This window comes from Tachypleus tridentatus, chromosome 13 (genome assembly GCF_004210375.1).
Source record: "Tachypleus tridentatus isolate NWPU-2018 chromosome 13, ASM421037v1, whole genome shotgun sequence".
NCBI classification, from domain to species: domain Eukaryota; kingdom Metazoa; phylum Arthropoda; class Merostomata; order Xiphosura; family Limulidae; genus Tachypleus; species Tachypleus tridentatus.
In genome coordinates, this window is record NC_134837.1 from 157,489,720 (window position 1) to 157,498,158 (window position 8,439).

The window sequence follows — 8,439 nt, forward strand, 5'->3', positions numbered from 1 at the left end:
GGATGATAAAGTTTGTTTTCTTACAAAATGTTTGCATTTATTTATAAGTAAACATTTGCTGTGATTTCTCATGGTCCTCAGGCCCGACATGGCCAGATGGACTAAGGCGTTCGACTCCTAATCTGAGGGTCGCGGATTCGAATCCCGGTCGCAACAAACATGCTCACCTTTTCAGCCGTTGGGGCGTTATAATGTTACGGTCAATCCCACTATGCGTTGGTGAAAGAGTATCCCAAGAGTTGGCGGTGGGTGGGGTGGTGATGACTAGATGTCTTCCCTCTAGTCTTACACTGCTAAATTAGGAACGGCTAGTACAGATAGCCCTCGTGTAGCTTTGCGCGAAATTCAAAAAAAGAAACAAACAAAAGCAAACATCTTACGGTCCTTCTTTCTCGTCGAAATTTTCATTATTGTCGAATGCAGAACGTAAGATACATCTAGGAGTTACAAGGTTATTTCAGTGAAACAGTGTTTGTTACTTCAGAATTTTGCGCAAAGTTACCCAAAGAATATCTGCGTATAGTCATTCCTGAATTCGAACAGGCAGATTAAAGGGAAGGCTGTTAGTTAGTCAGCATCCACGGATAACCACCAATTGACACAATGCAGATTCTGTTTTTGCAGTAATGGGACGTTAACCATAAATTTTTGGATTTACATATTTGTTACGCATCTTGATAATAGCCCTCCAGGGTAGTTTTAGTTAAAAATGTTTCAACGTAAAAATTTCGTTTCAAAGCACATCATTCCTTCCCGACCTCTTGCGTAAGCCATCCACTGTATGAAAATGGTGGTTTCTTAGCACATGTTTCAATATTTATATCATAAAGAAATCCAAAGGTGCAGCGCCTGACGACTTGACTGCCATGTCCCTGCATGGCATAGCATGAATTACGTTACGCTTACCAATTACTTGAGGTATGGAACAGTCTAACGGATGTGTCATGAAAGCAAATTGCGTACACGTAATTTGTATTGTGTATTTTGTGGGGGTTTTCCAGCCAGAGATGTCCTTCTTTACTACGTTGTATGTTATTGACTGAAGCAAGTAGGTGGCTTTCTGCCATTGACGTTTGTAATTCTCACCTGTAAGAAGATGCTCCAATTTGCTTACCTCGATTAAAGTGCGATTTCTTGGAGGTCTCTTTCTAGATATTCCTGGTTCCCCAAGCAAATCGTTAAGTTTGGTTTGAATTTCGCGCAAAGCTACAGGAGGGCTATCTGCGCTAGGCGTCTCTAATTTAGCAGTGTAAGACTAGAGGAAATGCAGCTAGTCATCATCATCCACCGTTAACTCTTGGGCTACTCTTTTACTCAGTGGGATTGATCGTCACAGTATAACACCCCCACAGCTGATAGGGCGAGCATGTTTGGTGTAAGGGTGATTCGAACCCAATCGTTAATTACAAAGGATATTCTAGTTTTCTTGTTTAAACACGTCTTTACGATCCAAGTGTATCAGTATTTTGTATCGGAAAGTGGTGTTATACAACCTTCTTAAAAACAGAGTTTTTTAGTAGAACCACACACATTATTCATAAAATGTTAAATAGTGTTAAAATATAGGTCTGATACTTTACATTCCATAGAGGGTTTATATTGACTATTACTGCCACGTGTTTTACCGATATACACAACCACGTAATATAACATTTAAAATTTGATCTGTTGTTATTTTCTATGTATAGTTGTCATGCCAAAGTAAAAATTTATTTTCGAGAAACAAGTTCTGTTATGAAAGTGTAGATTTGTTTGTTGACCAAAATGTTACGAAAATGTAAACATATCTCAGAGCAACTCAAAAATAATCACTCATAATAATAATAATTGACACTCTAAAGTTCGCATGTCAGAATTTGTAGTTTTTGTGTATAATAGTGTGTCATTATACACTTTTAAGAGGTCAAAGTTTCACAGTTGTTGCACCTTAACAAAGCTGCACTGTGAATGAGAAATTTACCTTGCATTAAATTTTGTATGCTAGAAATTAATTTTCTAATAAAATGTGAATTCAACTTTCAGCTCTTGTTTCACAAAGATGGTTCTTTAAATATAAAATATGGGTATAATATTAATAATGTAAAAACAGGTAGAATCAAAACAAAACAAACTAGAAGCTACTGTATACAGCTGCCACCTATTGACTTTATCAAGTACTAAAAACCGATTGAAGAACTGCTAATGTATATGTAATTCCATTACAATAGTTTAAAATATTTGTTATGCAGTGTTCATTTACTATGATAAATGAAAACGCAAATCTTTCGAATAAACCGCGTGAGTTCACATAATTATTTACCTATTTTTAATTAAAAAATACCTTTTAAAATTTCTGCATAATTGATAAAAAATGTTAATAATACTTTCATATTTATTACCAGCCTCGTCATGTTACCACATGAATCAAAATAAAGACATATCAATACGTAATCGTACCATCTCCTGAGCTCTATCGTCGCATCTAATGACACATCTCCCGGAACACATATAAATTTTTAAGGATTTGCGTGATTCACATTCGGCGAAAAACGTATTATCATGCAGAAAAATAGATCCGGTAAACTTTGTAAAATCCATATTTTTCACCCTCTTTTCAATACAGTTAGTATGCTGTATTGTTTTTAATATACTAAAATATATATTTCTGTTACTGGAAGTAACCGGTAATTTGAAATTATTTACGGAAGTATTTACCATCTGTAACGTGAAATCCCTATTGGTGTGTGAATGATGTATACCAGACAATCGTAAATTAAGCGTAATAAGCGAGACATTTTATGTAATAGTAATGTCATATTATGGCTATTATAACAACTTTTGTCTGATTTTTTTTAATTAAAAAATATTGCTTTTAAGTTGTAATAGTTTTAACTTCCGTCATTCAATTTCAACTGCTACGTTAGTATCACGTTATTCTCAATCACATAATGTTAACTTTGAGTTTAACGTTCGAGCCACGTGATCAGAAGTAGTCCTAAAATAGTTTTCGTTGTATCCAATAGCGATATTTCGACTGGAGACAAAGCCTTGTGGTTAAATGTACTACTTAACTCTATACATTTAAGAGACCCCGGAATGTAATTTGCTCATCATTTTATTGTTTTTTACTTATTTATTTTGCGTAAAAATACAGTTTGTAAACAATGTTAGTCCAACCTTATCCCCCCCTCTCGTGAATGCAATTTAAATATAGTGAATTTTCGTTGGTTTAATGTCTACGATTATCAACAATGTTGTATGTCATGAGGCAAATTTTCTTTCTTTCTTTTTGAATTTCGCGCAAATCTGCACGCGGGCTATATGCGCTAGATGTCCCTAATTTGGCAGTATAAGACTAGTGGGAAGGCAATTAGTCATCACCACCCACTGCCAACTCTTGGGCTACTCTTTTACCAACGAATAGTGGGATTAATAATAACATTACAACGCCCCCACAGCTGAAAGGACGAGCATCTTTGAGGGTGAGGGGGATTCGAACCTACAACCCTCAGATTACAAGTCGAGCGCCTAAACCACCTGGCTCTAACGATCCCAGGTAAAAAAGTAAAAAGTAATTTAACAAAGTGTGTTTATTGGCTTTACAAATTATTTTTCTTAAAAAATGGGCCCTGCATGGCCTAGAGCGTTAAGGCGTGCACTTCGTAATCTGAGGGTCGTGGGTTCGCGCCCGAGTCGCGCCAAACATGCTCGCCCTCCCAGCCGTGGGAGCGTTATAATGTGACGGTCAATCCCACTTTTCGTTGGTAAAAGAGTAGCCCAAGAGTTGGCGGTGGGTGGTGATGACTAGCTGCCTTCCCTCTAGTCTTACACTGCTAAATTAGGGACGGCTAGCACAGATAGCCCTCGAGTAGCTTTGTGCGAAATTCCAAAACAAACAAACAAACAACCAAACTGAGAGATTTCTACCTCTCCATCCCAAGAATCACTCTATTAACCTTTCAACAATTCAATGTCCTTCGTAAGGTAAGGAGCCCAAGATTTCTAAACACAACACTCAAAATGTAACTTAAACAGGGACTTAACAATGAAATTATAACTTCTTTAGACTTGTATTCAATGCTTCTGAAGAAACAATCTAAAATCCTACTTGCCCTACCACTAGCGACAACACATTACTTGGATGGTTTGAAAGACTGTTCAACCAATATACCAGAATCTGTTTCTTTCATAACATTGTTAAGGTTATTTCCATCCAAATTATATTTATAATTCAAATTGTAATAATCCACGTGTTTTTCGCATTTATTATAATTAAAACCCATCTGTCATTTACTTGTTCAACTTGCTAAATGATCTAAATCTATTTGTAGATCAGAAGTATCTTTTTCATATCAAGCAACACTCAAGATAACAATTCCTTCACCTGTCATTAATGTAAATCGAAAAGAGTCCTAAGACTCAGCCTTACGGTGTACCACTTGCAGCGTTATCTACAGTGAGACCTAATAACATTCTTGAAGATGTTTGGGTTTACGTACAAACGTGGTTTAATTGTGAGGAGTAATGTAAAACATTTGGAACAATATTCCACAACAGAGTATTAAACAAGGGATAATGTTCTGTGTAAATCAAAGGATGTAGTTTTTGTATCGTTAATAAATTCATTATTATTTCTTTTTACTCGTTGTTTATAACTCTTACATACGTATCGCAACACTGTTTTTATGATTATGTTATTTACTATATATATTTGTATATATATATATATACATATTTACTTTAATAGGATGTGAATAACATGGAAATTGTGTGTTTTTAGTGTAGCATAAAATGTAAATTACTTTTTGATTCTATTTATATAGTTCTTTATTTTATTAACGATAATGTTTTATAAACTTTCAAGAAACTGTTGTGGTCTCATTTGAAGAACTCTGATCACCTTTGGTCTCCACAGTACACGAATTATATCACTACATTGAAAAACCATGCAAAGACTAACTTAAAAATTTTGTCGATAGAAATAAACAAGGTCTCTAGTATAAATACGGAAAATATTTAAAACGGATTCAGACTACTCGTCTCTTTATTATGAATTGAGTGTCATGTAAATTAATATATAAAAAATGTTGTTGCAGTAGGAACTTTAATTTAGTACATCCTATGCAACAATAATAGTCATTCGTACGTTACACAGAAGGTTTTACGTAAAATCATTCTCAGATCATTATTTTATAACTGTGGTAAATTAAGGTCAGTCAAGCTAGCTTTTTGTAACATTAGCTAAGACTTTTACTGAATACAAAGTGTGACCGAAAATATGTATAGATGTGACATTTCATGTAGCTGACATACAGAAGCCAACGATTGTCACCAATATTTACTCCTGATCTCACACGTAGCAAGTCTTTTCTCCCCTTTTTTAAAAAAAATTGAACCAAAATAGATCTTTTTATCCGCAGCTTGTATTATGGGCAGATGACAGGAGGATATGTTGACTTCAATGACACCCCTACCTAAATACGCCAATGAATGACCGCGATATAACTTAAATAAGCTTTGTACCTTATATCTCAATAAATAAAGGCAAATGAATTAATAAATATTTTATTCCTAGATTGACCACTTGGAAAAATTGACAAAATAATGGGTCATTAGTGCATTATTTTTGTTGAAAATTAGGAAGCAATTCAATACCAACGACTGTCAGCTCTTGGATCATTCTAATCATGTATTTTGTGGCTTGATCGTCATATTTATAATGTACATATGGCTTCAAAGCAAACAAGAATAAGCACTGAATCAGTAATATCTCTGTTAATAAATTACATTATTTTAATTTTAAGAAGATTAATCTCGAAAGACGAAACCTTAAATACTTTTCTTCAGTCGAATGACTTAAATAGTTTATGCGAAACTAATTATGTTATTTTATCTATTAATATTGAGAAAGAAATATATCTCAAATATATTGTTAATGTGTGTTTTCTTATAGCAAAGCCACACTGGTCTATCTGCTGAGTTCAGATATTGTTAATACAAAATAAGATCTTTACGTCCAACGTTTCAAACATAGCAATTTTTGAAATTATATGGAGCTAACATTACTCACTCATACGCCCCCCAGTGGCACAGCGGTATGTCTGTGGATATATACCACGAAAAACCGAGTTTCGATAGCCATAGTGGGCAAAGCACAGGCAAATCATTGTGTAGCTTTGTTATAAAACTGTCACAGCGACATTTTCTGGTATTAATACGATTGTAGGCCTGACATAGACAGGTGGTTAGGACGCACGACTCGTAATCTGAGGGGCGCGGGTTCGAATCCCTGTCACACCAAACATGTTCGCCCTCTCATCCATGGGGGCATTATAATGTTACGTTGAATCCCACTATTGGTTGGTAAAAAAGTAGCCCAAGGGTTAGCAGGAGGTGGTAGCGACTGTCTTCCCTTTATCCTTACACTACTAAATTAGGGACGGCTAGCATAGGTAACCCTCGTGTAGCTTTGCGCGAAATTCAAAAACAAACAAATATGATTGTCATGGAGACATTTATTTTACTAGGTTATTCTTGGAAATATTCTACGATATTATTTGATTTTGGTTGTAAATTTGTTGCTACTATTTTGAAAGAGTAGAAACATTTTTCGAAACTGCACCATTGTCAGCGAATTGTAAAAAACAACCTAGATTTAGAACCTTAAAGGGCTGATGAATAAGGTAGGGCTCATTACTCGTCTTTGAGGGGCGCCTGACTGTGAAGTAAATGACTCTGAAAAGGTTTCAACTACATCAGGGCCGAATTAACCGTGGCGCAGCTGCGCCAGGACCTCAGGCGATGAGAATACCTTATTAACGATCCGGACCATCAGTTTAACTCTCTCTTTTCCGATAAATCTTGATATTTTATCTGTTATTTGTTCTGTTCTTACTCAACACAGACTACATCCATTTGACTGACCTCGTAACCACCATAACATACAAAATAAATCAAAATCACATGCTTTATATATCTGGAATTGCAAAACATGTTGATAGTGAAACACAATTTATCCAACAAAGCAATTAGAAAAACCAAACTAAAATCTCCTTGTTTTTCTAATACTGACGTGGCATTAAGCATATACTTGTGCCTACCTTCTACAAATTCAAGGTCACAAAAGCTTTCTCTAAAATCGCTAGCTTGAATTGCATGCTTCGATGTTAAATTAACGCTTGATCGACTCTGTTCACTATAGAAAGGACATTGTTTAGACAAAAAGATTATGAAGATGCCATTAGAGATTTTGCTTCCACCAAAGCAAGTAAAAAAAATGATTTTTGGCATTCTTCCGTAATATTATACAACAATTACATTGCTTCTATATGTCTAATTCATTTTTGCTTGTAATGTTGTATAACTAACTAATCTTTATTATAATCGTTTAATTTTAATATATGGCCTTCAAAAGTTAAATGGGTCATATTCTAATTTACTTCGAATATGTGTGTGTGTGTGTTTTTATAGCAAAGCTACATCGGGCTATCTGCTGACTCCATCCAGAGGAATCGAACCCCCTGATTTTAGCGTTGTAAGTCCGTAGACTTACCACTATAGCAGGGGTCCTTACTTTGAATAATTAACTTATATTTTGTAATTAACTGAATAATTGTTAATTGTAATTAAGTTCAAATTTAAGGCCCCTCAAAAATAAGTGCGTCAGGGTCTTAAACTAATTCAATGTGGGTTTGCCCAACATTTATTTTACAAATCCATTTCTGATATACCGAACCTTAAACCATTGTTCAACACAGCGTCGAATGTCTTCTCGTTATTGATAAAAGTATGTGACAGTGCATTATTTTTTATTAAAGCTAGCTTTATTTTTATTAGAAGAACAATGTGATCTGTTGTCTAAATTTTTTAACTCCATTTTCAATTTCAGGTCATTTTGTAGTGATCAATATGGAGAGTTATTTAGTGATTATTTTTTCTAGAATTTTACGTACATAGCTTGGTAGGCTGATCGAGCGGTAACTGTTTGATTTTTTAGCTGACCTTTCTTCTTTGCAGAATATTAGAACAATCGCTTGCTTCCTATAAACCGGACAGTGTCCACAGTTTAATGAAAGGCTAGAAAGAGGTGTCAGGTTTTCAAACAATCTCTGAGTGGTTGTTTTGTTTGTTTGTTTTTTTTTTGAATTTCGCACAAAGCTACTCGAGGGCTATCTGTCCCTAATTTAGCAGTGTAAGACTAGAGAAAAGACAGCTAGTTCTCACCGCCCACCACCAACTCTTGGGCTATTCTTTTACCAACAAATAGTGGGATTGACCGTCATATTATAACGCCCCCACGGCTGGGAGAGCGAGCATGTTTGGCGCGACGCGGATTACGAGTCGCACGCCTTAACGCGCTTGGCCATGCCGGGCCTTCTGGGGAACAGTGTTGCATTAACTCTCTTACGTTTTCATTCAGATTCCTACATTATAGTTTCTTAACATGTTATCTACATTTAT

At 35.3% G+C, this 8,439-nt stretch overlaps 1 long non-coding RNA gene across 2 annotated transcripts in view; it reads left to right on the forward strand.

Moving 5' to 3' along the window:
- LOC143238835 (uncharacterized) overlaps positions 1-8,439 on the forward strand; it is a 70,448-nt gene that overhangs the window by 58,760 nt on the left and 3,249 nt on the right. The gene's annotated exons all lie outside the window — the stretch shown is intronic.